The following is a 22309-nucleotide window of genomic DNA, read 5'->3' on the forward strand; positions in this document are numbered from 1 at the left end:
CGGGTTTCTGTATATCTGCGTGTGTATATATGTATCTGCATGTGTATATATGTATCTGCAGGTCTCTGTATATCTGCGTGTGTATATATGTATCTGCGGGTTTCTGTATATCTGCGTTTGTATATATATATATCTGCGGGTCTCTGTATATCTGCATGTGTATATATTTATCTGCGGGTCTCTGTATATCTGCGTGTGTATATATGTATCTGTGGATCTCTGTATATCTGCGTGTGTATATATGTATCTGCGTGTGTATATATGTATCTGCGGGTTTCTGTATATCTGCGTGTGTATATATTTATCTGCGGGTCTCTGTATATCTGCGTGTGTATATATGTATCTGTGGATCTCTGTATATCTGCGTGTGTATATATGTATCTGCGTGTGTATATATGTATCTACGGGTTTCTGTATATCTGCATGTGTATATATGTATCTGCGTGTTTATATATGTATCTGCGGGTTTCTGTATATCTGCGTGTGTATATATGTATCTGCGGGTCTCTGTATTTCTGCATGTGTATATATGTATCTATCTGCGGGTTTCTGTATATCTGCGTGTGTATATACATACCTCCCAACTTTTGAAGAACCGAAAGAGGGAGAAAACGTGTGGCGCGCATAGCGCGCCGCGGCAAATTTAGCCCCTCCCACTTTTGTGTTGACCCCGCCCACTTGTTAATTTTTCATGTGCCCGCACACAGTATAATCCTCCTACAGTCACCCATAAATTATATGTCCCCCCTCTATCTCTCCCCCAGTTTCATATACACCCTTCATCTGCCCCCAGTTTCATGTCCCCCCCATCTCTGCCCCCAGATTAATGTCCCTCCATATCTGTCCCCAGATTCCTGTCCCTCCATCTCTGCCCCCAGATTCATGTCCCCCATCTCTGCCCCCAGATTCATGTCCCCCATCTCTGCCCCCAGATTCATGTCCTCTCCATTTCTGCCCCCAGTGTCATGCCATCCTCTCCTTCATCTGCCCCCAGATTCACGTTCCACCTCCACATTAAACTTACCTTCTCCTCCGCTCCCTCGCCGCTCTCTGCCCGCCTCTCTCGCTGACACATGCGGCTGAAGGAAGGAGCTGACACAGGTCAGCTCCTCGCTTCCCGCTGCCCGCCTCTCTCCCTGACACACACGGCTGAAGCGGCTCGCGTGCTCGCTTCGCCGCTGCGTCTCTCTCTCTCGCTGACACATGCGGCTGAAGCGAGGAGCTGACCTGTGTCAGCTCCTCGCTTCGCCGCTGCCGCCGGCTCCCGGCTTGTACATCGCGTCTACAAGCCAGGAGCCGGCGGCAGCAGCGAAGCGAGGAGCTGACACAGGTCAGCTCCTCGCTTCAGCCGCATGTGTCAGCGAGAGAGAGAGACGCAGCGGCGAAGCGAGCACGCGAGCCGCTTCAGCCGTGTGTGTCAGGGAGAGAGGCGGGCAGCGGGAAGCGAGGAGCTGACCTGTGTCAGCTCCTTGCTTCAGCCGCATATGTGTTCAACTCAGATCTGCGTCCTCTGGACGCAGATCTGAGTTGAAATCGGGACATACCTCCCTCCAACCGGGACCGCGGGACATGTCACCCAAATCGGGACTGTCCTGCGGAAATCGGGACGGTTGGGAGGTATGTATATATGTATCTGTGGGTCTCTGTATATCTGCGTGTGTATATATGTATCTGTGGGTCTCTGTATATCTGCGTGTGTATATATGTATCTGCGTGTGTATATATGTATCTGCGTGTGTATATATGTATCTGTGGGTCTCTGTATATCTGCGTGTGTATATATGTATCTGCGTGTGTATATATGTATCTGCGGGTCTCTGTATATCTGCATGTGTATATATGTATCTGCGTGTTTATATATGTATCTGCGGGTTTCTGTATATCTGCGTGTGTATATATGTATCTGCGGGTCTCTGTATATCTGCGTGTGTATATATGTATCTGTGGGTCTCTGTATATCTGCGTGTGTATATATGTATCTGCGTGTGTATATATGTATCTGCGGGTCTCTGTATATCTGCGTGTGTATATATATATATCTGCGGGTCTCTGTATATCTGCGTGTGTATATATGTATCTGCGGGTCTCTGTATATTTGCGTGTGTATATATGTATCTGCGGGTCTCTGTATATCTGCGTGTGTATATATGTATCTGCGGGTCTCTGTATATCTGCGTGTGTATATATATATATCTGCGGGTCTCTGTATATCTGCGTGTGTATATATGTATCTGCGGGTTTCTGTATATCTGCGTGTGTATATATGTATCTGCGTGTGTATATGTGTATCTGCAGGTCTGTATATCTGCGTGTGTATATATGTATCTGCATGTTTATATATGTATCTGCATGTGTATATATGTATCTGCAGGTCTCTGTATATCTGCGTGTGTATATATGTATCTGCAGGTCTCTGTATATCTGCGTGTGTATATATGTATCTGCGGGTCTCTGTATATCTGCGTGTGTATATATGTATCTGCGTGTGTATATATGTATCTGCAGGTCTCTGTATATCTGCATGTGTATATATGTATCTGCAGGTATCTGTATATCTGCGTGTGTATATATGTATCTGCAGGTCTCTGTATATCTGCGTGTATATATATGTATCTGCAGGTCTCTGTATATCTGCGTGTGTATATATATATATATATATATATATATATCTGCGGGTCTCTGTGTATCTGTGTATATATGTATCTGCGTGTGTATATATGTATCTGCGTGTGTATATATGTATCTGCAGGTCGCTGTATATCTGCGTGTGTATATATGTATCTTCAGGTCTCTGTATATCTGCGTGTGTATATATATATATGTATCTGTGTGTGTATATATGTATCTGCGGGTTTCTGTGTATCTGCGTGTGTGTATATATGTATCTGCGAGTCTCTGTGTATCTGCGTGTGTGTATATATGTATCTGCGGGTCTCTGTATATCTGCGTGTGTATATATGTATCTGCGGGTCTCTGTATATCTGCGTGTGTATATATATATATGTATCTGTGTGTGTATAGATGTATCTGCGTGTGTATATCTGTATCTGCGTGTGTATATGTATCTGCGTGTGTATATATGTATCTGCAGGTCTCTGTATATCTGTGTGTGTATATATGTATCTGCGGGTCTCTGTATATCTGCGTGTGTATATATATATATTGTCACGGGATGGTTAGAGTCTATACTATAGGCAATGTGTAATATATATTTCATGTGGAATGTATTCTCTAACCTGTTATATACATCAATGTGTAGTTGGCTGATTAGGGTCTAGTGTGTTAGCACATTGTATGCAAATACCTCTAACTAGTGAGGACCAGTGAGGACAATGGGTGGAGATAATCTGATCAGTGTCTCCAAGAAGATGTTGGATGGTGCATTGTCCATAGTAGACAGGGAGTCTGCTCTCCTTGGCATAGGTGAGGGGGGAAGGATCTGTGGCTCAGCCCTTCCCACCCCCAGGTATAGGTGTAACAGTCTTAGTATATAGTATATAGCTAGCAGTTAGTATGTGTTAGCCGGCCTGTGCACAGCTCTGTAGAGAGCCAAGATTTAGTTACAGGACCAAGGAACCAAAGTTATCATTGGATTGTGACTTCTGTGGACTTATTGTTATTACGGTTGATGTGACCGCCACCGGCTACTAACTTTGTGGATTACAATAAATTGCTGTTGTCTCCCGACCTCTTGCGTCCCTGTTGATTCAAGATATCCTCCGGAGGAAGACGTATACCTTTGCTCCGTGACAACTGGTTGGCAGCGGTGGGATCAACAGCGGACAGCGAGATGGACTACAACAGCCCAGCGATTAATGGAGCCACAACCTCAGAATACAGGAACTGGACTATGGCAAGTCTACAAGTAAGGGCCCGGGAACTAAACCTGAGTTACCAGGGAAGAACGAAAGAGCAACTGATCGAGGCACTGGAGGAGATGACCCTGCAAAGCGACCATGAGGAGGGCTGCCCCCAGGAGACTGGAGAGATACAGGAGTGGCAGGTACAGACCCAAAAGAGCAGATGGGTTGTTTTGTATGAGGAGGAATTGGCAGTGCTGGGGCTAGGAGCAACTGCAGAGCAAAGGAGTAGAGCATTACAGAGGGCTCAGGAAACGGAGAAGGAGGAACAGAGAATGGCGTATGAAAAGGAAAGAATGGCGCATGAAATGCGAATGGCTGAGATAACTATGAGGAATTATAATCAAACGTCGACCCCCAGCCCAACAGTGAGAGAACCACCATATGTCTCCCATAAACACTTCAAGACCTTTGAGGAAGCGGCTGGGGATGTTGATGGATATTTTCAGGACTTCGAACACCAGTGCCGCCTGATGGAAGTCCCAGAGAAGGATTGGGTCCGGTATCTGGTGGGGCACCTACGAGATGGGGCTGCGGAAGCTCTCAGAGCCATGGACCCTAGTGATCAGCGGGACTATGAGGCCATTAAAAGAGCGGTGCAGAAGTATTATGCAGTCACTCCAGAATCCTACCGAGTTCAGTTCCGCTCTTTGTCTTACAATGGGGGAAGCTCCTTCCACATGTTCGCCCACAAGTTGAAGCAAGCATGCAAGCGCTGGCTAGAAGGAGAGGAGGCTGTCACAGTCGATAAGATCCTCCAAGTCATACTTAAGGAACAGTTCTTTTCCCAGTGCCCCGCTGAGATCCGTGAGTGGGTGCTGGAACGGAACCCAGCCACAGTTGAGCAAGCTGCTTCTCTTGCAGATGAGGGCCTGACCATCAAGCCGCAGTGGAAGAGGTTGTTTGCAGAGGAGCGGAAAACTACCACAGTCCGCCAGACACCCTTCAGCCAGCCAACCACCTTTCGTGCCCGGCCTCAGGATTACAATTCCCCCTCTACCCCTGTCCCAGCCCATCGGCCTCCAGCTATGAACAACCCTGTCCCTAGACAACGACCTACTGGAAGAATGCTAGAGCGCAGATGTTTTGGGTGCGGGCGGCCTGGACATTTGCAAGCTAGTTGCCCTGTTAACATGGGGGCACGGGCCACCGTGGCATCCCGGCCTATTCACTACCTGGGAACCACTCCTAGGACAGAAAGTTTGGCCCCATTTCCAGATGACTCCATGAATGACACATCTGTTCCACCTCCAGGGGTCTATGGGATTCAGCCTTCCGCCACACATCCCGCAAACCTTCAGCGGAAGCACGTGCAGGAGGTCCTACTGGATGGCCGAACAGTTGTTGGATTCCGGGACTCGGGAGCTTTCCTAACGGTAGCGGACCCCCGAGTTGTGCGACCCGAGGCCCTAGAGGAGGGCCCTGGCATTTCTATCAAGTTGGCAGGGGGTACTCAAAGACGTATTCCTAAAGCTACCGTGGAACTCGACTATGGTTATGGACCAAAACGATGCACAATTGGTGTGATGAGCGGGCTGCCGGCCGATGTTCTGTTAGGCAACGATGTTGGAAATCTACAGTGCCACTTTGTGGGAGCAGTGACCCGAAGCCAAGCTCAGGGAGAAGCCAACATGGATCCACCGGATTTTCTGACAGATGCCAGCCCTTCAACCCTACAACTTTACCATTCAGTACCGCCGAGGGAACCAACACCAGAACGCAGATGGGTTATCCCGGCAGGAGGACATATGACCTATAGAGACTGATGTGCATTCCCCAATTTACCTGTGTAGGCCAATTGTGTCATGCACATGTTTTGAGAGGGGGAGGGGTTGTCACGGGATGGTTAGAGTCTATACTATAGGCAATGTGTAATATATATTTCATGTGGAATGTATTCTCTAACCTGTTATATACATCAATGTGTAGTTGGCTGATTAGGGTCTAGTGTGTTAGCACATTGTATGCAAATACCTCTAACTAGTGAGGACCAGTGAGGACAATGGGTGGAGATAATCTGATCAGTGTCTCCAAGAAGATGTTGGATGGTGCATTGTCCATAGTAGACAGGGAGTCTGCTCTCCTTGGCATAGGTGAGGGGGGAAGGATCTGTGGCTCAGCCCTTCCCACCCCCAGGTATAGGTGTAACAGTTTAGTATATAGTATATAGCTAGCAGTTAGTATGTGTTAGCCGGCCTGTGCACAGCTCTGTAGAGAGCCAAGATTTAGTTACAGGACCAAGGAACCAAAGTTATCATTGGATTGTGACTTCTGTGGACTTATTGTTATTACGGTTGATGTGACCGCCACCGGCTACTAACTTTGTGGATTACAATAAATTGCTGTTGTCTCCCGACCTCTTGCGTCCCTGTTGATTCAAGATATCCTCCGGAGGAAGACGTATACCTTTGCTCCGTGACATATATATATGTATCTGTGTGTGTATAGATGTATCTGCGTGTGTATATCTGTATCTGCGTGTGTATATGTATCTGCGTGTGTATATATGTATCTGCGGGTCTCTGTATATCTGTGTGTGTATATATGTATCTGCAGGTCTCTGTATATCTGCGTGTGTATATATGTATCTGCAGGTCGCTGTATATCTGCGTGTGTATATATGTATCTGCAGGTCTCTGTATATCTGCGTGTGTATATATATATCTGCGGGTCTCTGTGTATCTGTGTGTGTATATATGTATCTGCGTGTGTATATATGTATCTGCATGTGTATATATGTATCTGCAGGTCTCTGTATATCTGCGTGTGTATATATGTATCTGCAGGTCTCTGTATATCTGCGTGTGTATATATACATCTGCGGGTCTCTGCATATCTGCGTGTGTATATATGTATCTGCAGGTCTCTGTATATCTGCGTGTGTATATATGTATCTGCAGGTCGCTGTATATCTGCGTGTGTATATACAGTCCTATGAAAAAGTTTGGGCACCCCTATTAATCTTAATCATTTTTAGTTCTAAATATTTTGGTGTTTGCAGCAGCCATTTCAGTTTGATATATCTAATAACTGATGGACACAGTAATATTTCAGGATTGAAATGAGGTTTATTGTACTAACAGAAAATGTGCAATATGCATTAAACCAAAATTTGACCAGTGCAAAAGTATGGGCACCTCAACAGAAAAGTGACATTAATATTTAGTAGATCCTCCTTTTGCAAAGATAACAGCCTCTAGTCGCTTCCTGTAGCTTTTAATCAGTTCCTGGATCCTGGATAAAGGTATTTTGGACAAACAATTCAAGTTCAGTTAAGTTAGATGGTCGCCGAGCATGGACAGCCCGCTTCCAATCATCCCACAGATGTTCAATGATATTCAGGTCTGGGGACTGGGATGGCCATTCCAGAACATTGTACTTGTTCCTCTGCATAAATGCCTGAGGATTTGGAGCGGTGTTTTGGATCATTGTCTTGCTGAAATATCCATCCCCGGCGTAACTTCAACTTCGTCACTGATTCTTGAACATTATTCTCAAGAATCTGCTGATACTGAGTGGAATCCATGCGACCCTCAACTTTACCAAGATTCCCGATGCCGGCATTGGCCACACAGCCCCAAAGCATGATGGAACCTCCACCAAATCTTACAGTGGGTAGCATGTGTTTTTCTTGGAATGCTGTTTCTTTTTGGACGCTATGCATAACGCCTTTTTTTTATAACCAAACAACTCAATCTTTGTTTCCAAAATGAAGCTGCCTTGTCCAAATGTGCTTTTGCATACCTCAGGCAACTCTATTTGTGGCGTACGTGCTGAAACGGCTTCTTTCTCATCACTCTCCCTGACAGCTTCTCCTTGTGCAAAGTGCGCTGTATAGTTTACCGATGCACAGTGACACCATCTGCAGCAAGATGATGCTTTAGCTCTTTGGAGGTGTCTTTGGATTGTCCTTGACTGTTCTCACCATTCTTCTTCTCTGCCTTTCTGATATTTTTCTTGGCCTGCCACTTCTGGGCTTAACAAGAACTGTCCCTGTGGTCTTCCATTTCCTTACTATGTTCCTCACAGTGGAAACTGACAGGTTAAATCTCTGAGACAACGTTTTGTATCCTTCCCCTGAACAACTATGTTGAACAATATTTGTTTTCAGATCATTTGAAGCGGGCTGTCCATACTCGGCCACCATCAAACTTAACTGAACTTAAATTGTTTGTCCAAAATCCCTTCATCCAGGATCCAGGAACTGATTAAAAGCTACAGGAAGCGACTAGAGGCTGTTATCTTTGCAAAAGGAGGATGTACTAAATATTAATGTCACTTTTCTGTTGAGGTGCCCATATTTTTGCACCGGTCAAATTTTGGTTTAATGCATATTGCGCATTTTCTGTTAGTACAATAAACCTCATTTCAATCCTGAAATATTACTGTGTCCATCAGTTATTAGATATATCAAACTGAAATGGCTGCTGCAAACACCAAAATATTTAGAACTAAAAATGATTAAGATTAATAGGGGTGCCCAAACTTTTTCATAGGACTGTATGTATCTGCAGGTCTCTGTATATCTGCGTGTGTATATATATATCTGCGGGTCTCTGTGTATCTGTGTGTGTATATATGTATCTACGTGTGTATATATGTATCTGCAGGTCGCTGTATATCTGCGTGTGTATATATATATATCTGCGGGTCTCTGTGTATCTGTGTGTGTATATATGTATCTGCGTGTATATATATATCTGTGTGTGTATATATGTATCTGCGTGTATATATGTATCTGCGTGTGTATATATGTATCTGCAGGTCTCTGTATATCTGCGTGTGTATATATGTATCTGCAGGTCTCTGTATATCTGCGTGTATATATATATATATATATATATATATATATATATATATATATATATATGTATCTGCATGTGTATATATATATATATATCTGCGGGTCTCTGTATATCTGCGTGTGTATATATATATGTATCTGCGTGTGTATATATATATCTGCGGGTTTCTGTGTATCTGCGTGTGTATATATGTATCTGTGTGTATATATATATATATATATCTGTGGGTCTCTGTATATCTGCGTGTATATATATGTATCTGCGTATGTATATATGTATCTGCAGGTCTCTGTATATCTGCGTGTGTATATATGTATTTGCGTGTCTCTGTATATCTGCCTGTGTATATATATATATACTGTCACGGGATGGTTAGAGTCTATACTATAGGCAATGTGTAATATATATTTCATGTGGAATGTATTCTCTAACCTGTTATATACATCAGTGTGTAGTTGGCTGATTCGGGTCTAGTGTGTTAGCACATTGTATGCAAATACCTCTAACTAGTGAGGACCAGTGAGGACAATGGGTGGAGATAATCTGATCGGTGTCTCCAAGAAGATGTTGGATGGTGCATTGTCCATAGTAGACAGGGAGTCTGCTCTCCTTGGCATAGGTGAGGGGGGAAGGATCTGTGACTCAGCCCTTCCCCCCCACAGATATAGGTGTAACAGTCTTAGTATATAGTATATAGCTAGCAGTTAGTATGTGTTATCCGGCCTGTGCACAGCTCTGCAGAGAGCCAGGATTTAGTTACAGGACCAAGGAACCAAAGTTATCATTGGATTGTGACTTCTGTGGACTTATTGTTATTACGGTTGATGTGACCGCCACCGGCTACTAACTTTGTGGATTACAATAAATTGCTGTTGTCTCCCGACCTCTTGCGTCCGTGTTGATTCAAAAGACCATCCGAAGGAAAGACGTATACCTCAGCTCCGTGACATATATATATATATGTATCTGCGTGTGTATATATGTATCTGCGGGTCTCTGTGTATCTGTGTGTGTATATATATGTATCTGCAGGTCTCTGTATATCTGCGTGTGTATATATGTATCTGCAGGTCGCTGTATATCTGCGTGTGTATATATATATCTGCATGTCTCTGTGTATCTGTTTGTGTATATATGTATCTGCGTGTGTATATATGTATCTGCGTGTGTATATATGTATCTGCAGGTCGCTGTATATCTGCGTGTGTATATATGTTTCTGCGGGTTTCTGTGTATCTGCGTGTGTGTATATGTATCTGTGTGTGTATATATGTATCTGCGGGTTTCTGTGTATCTGTGTGTGTATATATGTATCTGCGTGTGTATATCTGTATCTGCGTGTGTGTATATATGTATCTGCGTGTGTTTATATGTTTCTGCGGGTTTCTGTGTATCTGTGTGTGTGTATATGTATCTGCGGGTCTCTGTGTATCTGTGTGTGTATATATGTATCTGCGTGTGTATATCTGTAGCTGCGTGTGTATATCTGTATCTGCGTGTGTATATCTGAATCTGCGTGTGTATATATATATCTGCGTGTGAGTATATATGTATCTGCGTGTGTATATATATATCTGCGGGTCTCTGTGTATCTGTGTGTGTATATATGTATCTGCGTGTGTATATCTGTATCTGCGTGTGTATATATGTATCTGCGTGTGTGTATATATGTATCTGCGTGTGTATATATATATCTGCGGGTCTCTGTGTATCTGTGTGTGTATATATGTATCTGCGTGTGTATATCTGTATATGTGTGTGTATATATGTATCTGCGTGTGTATATCTGTATCTGTGTGTGTATATATGTATCTGCGGGTTTCTGTGTATCTGTGTGTGTATATATGTATCTGCGGGTCTCTGTGTATCTGTGTGTGTGTATATGTATCTGTGTGTGTATATCTGTATCTGCGTGTGTATATCTGTATCTGCGTGTGTGTATATGTATCTGTGTGTGTATATATATGTATCTGCGGGTTTCTGTGTATCTGTGTGTGTGTATATGTATCTGTGTGTGTATATATGTATCTGCGTGTGTATATCTGTAGCTGCGTGTGTATATCTGTATCTGCGTGTGTATATCTGAATCTGCGTGTGTATATATGTATCTGCGTGTGTGTATATATGTATCTGCGTGTGTATATATATATCTGCGGGTCTCTGTGTATCTGTGTGTGTATATATGTATCTGCGTGTGTATATCTGTATCTGTGTGTGTATATATGTATCTGCGTGTGTATATCTGTATCTGTGTGTGTATATATGTATCTGCGTGTGTATATCTGTATCTGTGTGTATATATGTATCTGCGTGTGTATATCTGTATCTGCGTGTGTATATCTGTATCTGCGTGTGTATATCTGTATCTGCGTGTGTGTATATGTATCTGTGTGTGTATATATATGTATCTGCGGGTTTCTGTGTATCTGTGTGTGTGTATATGTATCTGTGTGTGTATATATGTATCTGCGTGTGTATATCTGTAGCTGCGTGTGTATATCTGTATCTGCGTGTGTATATCTGAATCTGCGTGTGTATATATGTATCTGCGTGTGAGTATATATGTATCTGCGTGTGTATATATATATCTGCGGGTCTCTGTGTATCTGTGTGTGTATATATGTATCTGCGTGTGTATATCTGTATCTGCGTGTGTGTGTGTATATATGTATCTGCGTGTGTATATCTGTATCTGCGTGTGTATATATGTATCTGCGTGTGTGTATATATGTATCTGCGTGTGTATATATATATCTGCGGGTCTCTGTGTATCTGTGTGTGTATATATGTATCTGCGTGTGTATATCTGTATCTGTGTGTGTATATATGTATCTGCGTGTGTATATCTGTATCTGTGTGTGTATATATGTATCTGCGGGTTTCTGTGTATCTGTGTGTGTGTATATGTATCTGTGTGTGTATTTCTGTATCTGCGTGTGTATATCTGTATCTGCGTGTGTGTATATGTATCTGTGTGTGTATATATATATGTATCTGCGGGTCTCTGTGTATCTGTGTGTGTGTATATATGTATCTGCGTGTGTATATCTGTATCTGCGTGTGTATATCTGTATCTGCGTGTGTATATCTGTATCTGCGTGTGTGTATATGTATCTGTGTGTGTATATATATGTATCTGCGGGTCTCTGTGTATCTGTGTGTGTATATATGTATCTGCGTGTATATATATGTATCTGCGTGTATATATATGTATCTGCGGGTCTCTGTGTATCTGTGTGTGTATATCTGTATCTGCGTGTGTATATCTGTATCTGCGTGTGTATATATGTATCTGCGTGTGTATATATATATCTGCGGGTCTCTGTGTATCTGTGTGTGTATATATGTATCTGCGTGTGTATATCTGTATCTGCGTGTGTATATCTGTATCTGCGTGTGTATATCTGTATCTGCGTGTGTGTATATGTATCTGTGTGTGTATATATATGTATCTGCGGGTCTCTGTGTATCTGTGTGTGTATATATGTATCTGTGTGTGTATATCTGTATCTGCGTGTGTGTATATATGTATCTGCGTGTGTATATCTGTATCTGCGTGTGTATATCTGTATCTGCGTGTGTGTATATATGTACTAGTGTGTATATCTGTATCTGTGTGTGTATATCTGTATCTGCGTGTGTATATCTCTATCTGCGTGTGTATATCTGTATCTGCGTGTGTATATCTGTATCTGCGTGTGTATATCTGTATCTGCGTGTGTATATCTGTATCTGCGTTTGTGTATATATGTACTAGTGTGTATATCTGTATCTGTGTGTGTATATCTGTATCTGCGTGTGTATATCTGTATCTGCGTGTGTATATCTGTATCTGCGTGTGTGTATATGTATCTGTGTGTGTATATATATGTATCTGCGGGTCTCTGTGTATCTGTGTGTGTATATATGTATCTGCGTGTGTATATCTGTATCTGCGTGTGTATATCTGTATCTGTGTGTGTATATCTGTATCTGCGTGTGTATATCTGTATCTGTGTGTGTATATCTGTATCTGCGTGTGTATATCTGTATCTGCGTGTGTGTATATCTGTATCTGCGTGTGTGTATATATGTACTAGTGTGTATATCTGTATCTGTGTGTGTATATCTGTATCTGTGTGTGTATATCTGTATCTGCGTGTGTATATCTGTATCTGCGTGTGTATATCTGTATCTGTGTGTGTATATCTGTATCTGCGTGTGTGTATATATGGATCTGCGTGTGTATATCTGTATCTGCGTGTGTATATCTGTATCTGCGTGTGTATATCTGTATCTGCGTGTGTGTATATATGTACTAGTGTGTATATCTGTGTCTGCGTGTGTATATCTGTATCTGCGTGTGTATATCTGTATCTGCGTGTGTATATCTGTATCTGCGTGTGTATATCTGTATCTGCGTGTGTATATCTGTATCCGCGTGTGTATATCTGTATCTGCGTGTGTATATCTGTATCTGCGTGTGTATATCTGTATCTGCGTGTGTGTATATATGTACTAGTGTGTATATCTGTGTCTGCGTGTGTATATCTGTATCTGTGTGTGTATATCTGTATCTGTGTGTGTATATCTGTATCTGCGTGTGTATATCTGTATCTGCGTGTGTATATCTGTATCTGTGTGTGTATATCTGTATCTGCGTGTGTGTATATATGGATCTGCGTGTGTATATCTGTATCTGCGTGTGTATATCTGTATCTGCGTGTGTATATATCTGTATCTGCGTGTGTATATCTGTATCTGCGTGTGTATATCTGTATCTGCGTGTGTATATCTGTATCTGCGTGTGTGTATATCTGTATCTGCGTGTGTGTATATCTGTATCTGCGTGTGTATATCTGTATCCGCGTGTGTATATCTGTATCCGCGTGTGTATATCTGTATCTGCGTGTGTATATCTGTATCTGCGTGTGTATATCTGTATCTGCGTGTGTGTATATCTGTATCTGCGTGTGTATATCTGTATCCGCGTGTGTATATCTGTATCTGCGTGTGTATATCTGTATCTGCGTGTGTATATCTGTATCTGCGTGTATGAAGCCCAATCTGTCGGTAGTGTTGGAGGATCAGAGCGGGTTTCGCAGGGATCGGTCGCTCTCTCATCTGCAGTTTCTCCGCTGCTTCGGCTTCTTCTTCTTCTTAAGATTCTGGACTTTGCTGTGATTAAGGAAGGAGCCGTTTGTGTCCTTGTAACTTGTGAGGTTTCAGGTATTTAATGAAGACGCTCTGATGGTCTCAAGATCTGAAGGAATGTTCTGTCCGTGAACTGAGCTCGAGTGCCAAGGCTGAACATCGGAGCTGCTGGATCCACGTCCCCCCCCCCCCACCACCCTTAATGGCTTCTTCCTTTACATATTCAATATTCGCCTTAAGGATCACGTCTGATTAGAAGCAGCCGAGATGTCGAATCGTTGGACTGTGACACGAGGACTCTCTCATCCTCCTCCTCATCCTGCTGCTCTCCATGGCCGCAAATCCAGAGCTTCACAATCAGTCTGTGACTAAAGTGCCTGAGTGTGAACCTGGAGTACAGCACAAGGACAGTCCTAAAGAGGGACCCAGAAAAAACCTGCCCTGCAAGACCGTGGGCAATATGGTAGCTCAGTGGTTAGCACGGTGACTTAAGAGATAGCACAGAGCTCAGTGGTTAGCACAGATCTCAGTGGTTAGCACAGTGGCTCAGTGGTTAGCACAGATCTCAGTGGTTAGCACAGTGACTTAACAGATAGCACAGATCTCAGTGGTTAGCACAGTGGCTCAGTGGTTAGCACAGTGGCTCAGTGGTTAGCACAGTGGCTCAGTGGTTAGCACAGTGACTTAACAGATAGCACAGATCTCAGTGGTTAGCACAGTGGCTCAGTGGTTAGCACAGATCTCAGTGGTTAGCACAGTGGCTCAGTGGTTAGCACAGATCTCAGTGGTTAGCACAGTGGCTCAGTGGTTAGCACAGTGACTTAACAGATAGCACAGATCTCAGTGGTTAGCACAGTGTCTCAGTGGTTAGTACAGTGTCTCAGTGGTTAGCACAGTGGCTCAGTGGTTAGCACAGTGACTTAACAGATAGCACAGAGCTCAGTGGTTAGCACAGTGGCTCAGTGGTTAGCACAGATCTCAGTGGTTAGCACAGTGGCTCAGTGGTTAGTACAGTGTCTCAGTGGTTAGCACAGTGGCTCAGTGGTTAGCACAGTGACTTAACAGATAGCACAGATCTCAGTGGTTAGCACAGTGGCTCAGTGGTTAGCACAGTGACTTAACAGATAGCACAGAGCTCAGTGGTTAGCACAGTGGCTCAGTGGTTAGCACAGATCTCAGTGGTTAGCACAGTGGCTCAGTGGTTAGCACAGTGGCTCAGTGGTTAGCACAGTGGCTCAGTGGTTAGCACAGTGACTTAACAGATAGCACAGATCTCAGTGGTTAGCACAGTGGCTCAGTGGTTAGCACAGTGGCTCAGTGGTTAGCACAGAACTCAGTGGTTAGCACATAGACTTGACAGTCCCAGTTTCAGGCGGTCTATGTGAGTATTATCTATGTTGCCCATCATGAGGGTCTTCACCACTTTACTCGCCTGATCTTCACATTGGTCGGTGGGAGAGACATCATAGGAGCCATGAGACAGATATTACAGATATTCTATCCTCAGGACTTTGCTCCGGTAGTTTAACAGCTCTTATATGAGAGGTGGCGGAACTTTTTATTGAGCTCCATTAGACTGCCCTCGTGTTCTCTGTGAACGTCTATTAGACTGCCCTCGTGTTCTCTGTGAATGTCTATTAGACTGCCCTCGTGTTCTCTGTGAATGTCTATTAGACTGCCCTCGTGTTCTCTGTGAATGTCCATTAGACTGTCCTCGTGTTCTCTGTGAATGTCTATTAGACTGTCCTCGTGTTCTCTGTGAATGTCTATTAGACTGCTCTCGTGTTCTCTGTGAATGTCTATTAGACTGCTCTCGTGTTCTCTGTGAATGTCTATTAGACTGCCCTCGTGTTCTCTGTGAATGTCCATTAGACTGCCCTCGTGTTCTCTGTGAATGTCTATTAGACTGCTCTCGTGTTCTCTGTGAATGTCTATTAGACTGCTCTCGTGTTCTCTGTGAATGTCTATTAGACTGCTCTCGTGTTCTCTGTGAATGTCCATTAGACTGTCCTCGTGTTCTCTGTGAATGTCTATTAGACTGCTCTCGTGTTCTCTGTGAACGTCTATTAGACTGCCCTCGTGTTCTCTGTGAATGTCTATTAGACTGCCCTCGTGTTCTCTGTGAATGTCTATTAGACTGCCCTCGTGTTCTCTGTGAATGTCTATTAGACTGCTCTCGTGTTCTCTGTGAATGTCTATTAGACTGCCCTCGTGTTCTCTGTGAATGTCCATTAGACTGCCCTCGTGTTCTCTGTGAATGTCTATTAGACTGCCCTCGTGTTCTCTGTGAATGTCTATTAGACTGCCCTCGTGTTCTCTGTGAACGTCTATTAGACTGCCCTCGTGTTCTCTGTGAATGTCTATTAGACTGCCCTCGTGTTCTCTGTGAATGTCTATTAGACTGCCCTCGTGTTCTCTGTGAATGTCCATTAGACTGCCCTCGTGTTCTCTGTGAATGTCCATTAGACTGCCCTCGTGTTCTCTGTGAATGTCTATTAGACTGCCCTCGTGTTCTCTGTGAATGTCTATTAGACTGCCCTCGTGTTCTCTGTGAACGTCTATTAGACTGCCCTCGTGTTCTCTGTGAATGTCTATTAGACTGCCCTCGTGTTCTCTGTGAATGTCCATTAGACTGCCCTCGTGTTCTCTGTGAATGTCCATTAGACTGCCCTCGTGTTCTCTGTGAATGTCTATTAGACTGCCCTCGTGTTCTCTGTGAATGTCCATTAGACTGCCCTCGTGTTCTCTGTGAATGTCCATTAGACTGCCCTCGTGTTCTCTGTGAATGTCTATTAGACTGCCCTCGTGTTCTCTGTGAATGTCTATTAGACTGCCCTCGTGTTCTCTGTGAATGTCTATTAGACTGCCCTCGTGTTCTCTGTGAATGTCTATTAGACTGCCCTCGTGTTCTCTGTGAATGTCCATTAGACTGCCCTCGTGTTCTCTGTGAATGTCCATTAGACTGCCCTCGTGTTCTCTGTGAATGTCTATTAGACTGCCCTCGTGTTCTCTGTGAATGTCTATTAGACTGCCCTCGTATTCTCTGTGAATGTCCATTAGACTGCCCTCGTGTTCTCTGTGAATGTCTATTAGACTGCCCTCGTGTTCTCTGTGAATGTCCATTAGACTGCCCTCGTGTTCTCTGTGAATGTCTATTAGACTGCCCTCGTGTTCTCTGTGAATGTCTATTAGACTGCCCTCGTGTTCTCTGTGAACGTCTATTAGACTGCCCTCGTGTTCTCTGTGAATGTCTATTAGACTGCCCTCGTGTTCTCTGTGAATGTCTATTAGACTGCCCTCGTGTTCTCTGTGAACGTCTATTAGACTGCCCTCGTGTTCTCTGTGAATGTCTATTAGACTGCCCTCGTGTTCTCTGTGAACGTCCATTAGACTGCCCTCGTGTTCTCTGTGAATGTCTATTAGACTGCCCTCGTGTTCTCTGTGAATGTCTATTAGACTGCCCTCGTGTTCTCTGTGAACGTCTATTAGACTGCTCTCGTGTTCTCTGTGAATGTCTATTAGACTGCCCTCGTGTTCTCTGTGAACGTCTATTAGACTGCCCTCGTGTTATCTGTGAATGTCTATTAGACTGCCCTCGTGTTCTCTGTGAATGTCCATTAGACTGCCCTCGTGTTCTCTGTGAATGTCCATTAGACTGCCCTCGTGTTCTCTGTGAATGTCCATTAGACTGCCCTCGTGTTCTCTGTGAATGTCTATTAGACTGCCCTCGTGTTCTCTGTGAATGTCTATTAGACTGCCCTCGTGTTCTCTGTGAACGTCTATTAGACTGCTCTCGTGTTCTCTGTGAACGTCTATTAGACTGCTCTCGTGTTCTCTGTGAATGTCTATTAGACTGCCCTCGTGTTCTCTGTGAATGTCTATTAGACTGCCTTCGTGTTCTCTGTGAATGTCCATTAGACTGCTCTCGTGTTCTCTGTGAATGTCCATTAGACTGCTCTCGTGTTCTCTGTGAATGTCTATTAGACTGCTCTCGTGTTCTCTGTGAATGTCCATTAGACTGCTCTCGTGTTCTCTGTGAATGTCTATTAGACTGCCCTCGTGTTCTCTGTGAATGTCTATTAGACTGCCCTCGTGTTCTCTGTGAATGTCTATTAGACTGCCCTCGTGTTCTCTGTGAATGTCTATTAGACTGCCCTCGTGTTCTCTGTGAATGTCTATTAGACTGCCCTCGTGTTCTCTGTGAATGTCTATTAGACTGCCCTCGTGTTCTCTGTGAATGTATATTAGACTGCTCTCGTGTTCTCTGTGAATGTATATTAGACTGCTCTCGTGTTCTCTGTGAATGTCTATTAGACTGCTCTCGTGTTCTCTGTGAATGTCTATTAGACTGCTCTCGTGTTCTCTGTGAATGTCTATTAGACTGTCCTCGTGTTCTCTGTGAATGTCTATTAGACTGTCCTCGTGTTCTCTGTGAATGTCTATTAGACTGCTCTCGTGTTCTCTGTGAATGTCTATTAGACTGTCCTCGTGTTCTCTGTGAATGTCTATTAGACTGCCCTCGTGTTCTCTGTGAATGTCCATTAGACTGTCCTCGTGTTCTCTGTGAATGTCTATTAGACTGCTCTCGTGTTCTCTGTGAATGTCTATTAGACTGCCCTCGTGTTCTCTGTGAATGTCTATTAGACTGCCCTCGTGTTCTCTGTGAATGTCTATTAGACTGTCCTCGTGTTCTCTGTGAATGTCTATTAGACTGCTCTCGTGTTCTCTGTGAATGTCTATTAGACTGCTCTCGTGTTCTCTGTGAATGTCCATTAGACTGCTCTCGTGTTCTCTGTGAATGTCCATTAGACTGCTCTCGTGTTCTCTGTGAATGTCTATTAGACTGCCCTCGTGTTCTCTGTGAATGTCTATTAGACTGCCCTCGTATTCTCTGTGAATGTCTATTAGACTGCTCTCGTGTTCTCTGTGAATGTCTATTAGACTGCCCTCGTGTTCTCTGTGAATGTCTATTAGACTGTCCTCGTGTTCTCTGTGAATGTCTATTAGACTGCTCTCGTGTTCTCTGTGAATGTCTATTAGACTGCTCTCGTGTTCTCTGTGAATGTCTATTAGACTGCTCTCGTGTTCTCTGTGAATGTCTATTAGACTGTCCTCGTGTTCTCTGTGAATGTCTATTAGACTGCTCTCGTGTTCTCTGTGAATGTCTATTAGACTGCCCTCGTGTTCTCTGTGAATGTCTATTAGACTGCCCTCGTGTTCTCTGTGAATGTCCATTAGACTGCCCTCGTGTTCTCTGTGAATGTCTATTAGACTGCTCTCGTGTTCTCTGTGAATGTCTATTAGACTGCTCTCGTGTTCTCTGTGAATGTCTATTAGACTGTCCTCGTGTTCTCTGTGAATGTCTATTAGACTGTCCTCGTGTTCTCTGTGAACGTCTATTAGACTGTCCTCGTGTTCTCTGTGAATGTCTATTAGACTGCTCTCGTGTTCTCTGTGAATGTCTATTAGACTGCTCTCGTGTTCTCTGTGAATGTCTATTAGACTGCTCTCGTGTTCTCTGTGAATGTCTATTAGACTGTCCTCGTGTTCTCTGTGAATGTCTATTAGACTGTCCTCGTGTTCTCTGTGAATGTCTATTAGACTGCCCTCGTGTTCTCTCCCGAAATAAGCAGAAAATCTGAGCTAATAAGCTGTATACCAAGAACGAGACCGACGTCCTGATCAGAAGCCGATGAGACAACTCACAAGTAAAAAAAAGTTCCAGCACAAAATTATTTTTTTTTCTTGTCAGAAGAAAACACATAAATTATGAAAAACATCAAAAATGCCAAATGGGGAAAGAAATGACATCGAGATGAGCGAGGAGGATTCGAAACTCCAGATAGCCCGCACCCATAGGAATGAATGGACGCAGCCAGCACGCAGGGGGTTAAGGCTGCCGGCAAAGTCTGCGTGCCGGCCGCTTCCATTCATTCCTATGGCCATTTCGAATAGTACTCGCTCATCTCTAGGTTTAAACCCTCCCCCCCAAAAAATTACAAAAAATATGCCCCAAAACACACTACATACAGGATCTGGACAGGCTTACGTGTTTCGGGAGCGGTTGGTCCTTAGTCCTGGAACATTTATGTCCCTGAGACTTCACGCCCTGCCCTGAGCTCATTGGGAACAGGTGGAGACTAATTAGACGCCTCTTGTGACAAAGACACACAAAGCAACAGATACAATGTAACAAAAAAGAGACACAACACAGAAGTATCAGAACAATGTGAAGGTGTCAGAAATACCAGAATATCTAACGACTGAAACCCAGAAATAATCCCCCGAGATATATATATATACACTGAAGAATGTGATGTCAGCAAATGTGAGAGCCGGGACTCCTGCCGCAGCGCGAGCCTAGACACTCCTAGTAAGGCCGAGCCATCACATGAAAGGAACAAAAAAAAAATTAGAAAAAAAAAATTAAATAATTTTTTTTTTCTTTCCGTTTTTTCTCCTCCCCTCTCCTGATCCAGTGAGATGTGTATCATGTGCACCGTATGGCGTTGAGTATGATCGTGTAACATTATGGCGTCCATATCTGCCTGCTCCATTTGTACAACCATTGTCATTCCATATACAGAGATCTTTCTGAATAATCTGGTTTCGGTTTGTCAGTCCTGCCTTCTTATTGGGTACTAGAGATACTACAGAGTATACAGAGTATATACAGAGTATACAGAGCCTGCAAACACTACATAGTCTATAGATACTACAGAGTATACAGAGCCTGCCGAGTATACAGAGCCTAAAAACACTACATAGTCTATAGATACTACAGAGTATACAGAGCCTGCAGAGTATACAGAGCCTGCAAACACTACAAAGTCTATAGATACTACAGAGTATACAGAGCCTGCAGAGTATACAGAGTATGCCAACACTACAAAGTCTATAGATACTACAGAGTATACAGAGCCTGCAGAGTATACAGAGTATGCCAACACTACAAAGTCTATAGATACTACAGAGTATATAGAACCTGCAGAGTATACAGAGTATGCCAACACTACAAAGTCTATAGATACTACAGAGTATACAGAGCCTGCAGAGTATACAGAGCCTGCAAACACTACAAAGTCTATAGATACTACAGAGTATACAGAGCCTGCAGAGTATACAGAGCCTGCAAACACTACAAAGTCTATAGATACTACAGAGTATACAGAGCCTGCAGAGTATACAGAGTATGCCAACACTACAAAGTCTATAGATACTACAGAGTATACAGAGCCTGCAGAGTATACAGAGCCTGCAAACACTACAAAGTCTATAGATACTACAGAGTATACAGAGCCTGCAGAGTATACAGAGCCTGCAAACACTACAAAGTCTATAGATACTACAGAGTATACAGAGCCTGCAGAGTATACAGAGCATGCCAACACTACAAAGTCTATAGATACTACAGAGTATACAGAGTCTGCAGTTTAAAGTTTCTCACAACACCGTATATATAGCAGCTCAAATACAAATTACATCCAACACAAAAGCCTCACGTATTCTCTTAATTATAGCAAAAACAAGATACACAGTTACATTTCATATCCCATACCTTATACACAGTACGAAAACCTTACCCACACCTGTATATACCCACTGCTACAATCACCGCAGACGAAGTCACGGGTACCAGCTAGTAGTCTATAAATACTACAGAGTATACAGAGCCTGCAGAGTATACAGAGCCTGCAAACACTACAAAGTCTATAAATACTACAGAGTATACAGAGCCTGCAGAGTATACAGAGCCTGCAAACACTACAAAGTCTATAAATACTACAGAGTATACAGAGCCTGCAGAGTATACAGAGCCTGCAAACACTACAAAGTCTATAAATACTACAGAGTATACAGAGCCTGCAGAGTATACAGAGTATGCCAACACTACAAAGTCTATAGATACTACAGAGCCTGCAGAGTATACAGAGCCTGCAAACACTACATAGTCTATAGATACTACAGAGTATACAGAGCCTGCAGAGTATACAGAGCCTGCAAACACTACATAGTCTATAGATACTACAGAGTATACAGAGCCTGCAGAGTATACAGAGCCTGCAAACACTACATAGTCTATAAATACTACAGAGTATACAGAGCCTGCAGAGTATACAGAGCCTGCAGACACTACATAGTCTATAAATCTGGAATTTGGATAAACATACAGTATAGCTGGGATGATTTAGGAAAACCTGCACTCGCAGGGGGTTGGACCCGATGGCCCTTGAGGTCCCTTCCAACTCTACCATAAGATAAGATAAGATAAGTATACAGAGTATGCCAACACTACAATGTCTATAGATACTACAGAGTATACAGAGCCTGCAGAGTATACAGAGCCTGCAAACACTACAAAGTCTATAGATACTACAGAGTATACAGAGCCTGCAGAGTATACAGAGTATGCCAACACTACATAGTCTATAGATACTACACAGTATACAGAGCCTGCAGAGTATACAGAGCCTGCAAACACTACAAAGTCTATAAATACTACAGAGTATA

At 43.4% G+C, this 22309-nt stretch overlaps 1 protein-coding gene across 1 annotated transcript in view; it reads right to left on the bottom strand.

The window, feature by feature from the left end:
• The window catches only part of GPR39 (G protein-coupled receptor 39), a 227429-nt gene that overhangs the window by 43416 nt on the left and 161704 nt on the right, over nt 1-22309 (bottom strand). The window lies entirely within an intron of this gene.

The sequence above is a fragment of the Leptodactylus fuscus genome, chromosome 8 (assembly GCF_031893055.1).
Source record: "Leptodactylus fuscus isolate aLepFus1 chromosome 8, aLepFus1.hap2, whole genome shotgun sequence".
Classification (NCBI taxonomy): domain Eukaryota; kingdom Metazoa; phylum Chordata; class Amphibia; order Anura; family Leptodactylidae; genus Leptodactylus; species Leptodactylus fuscus.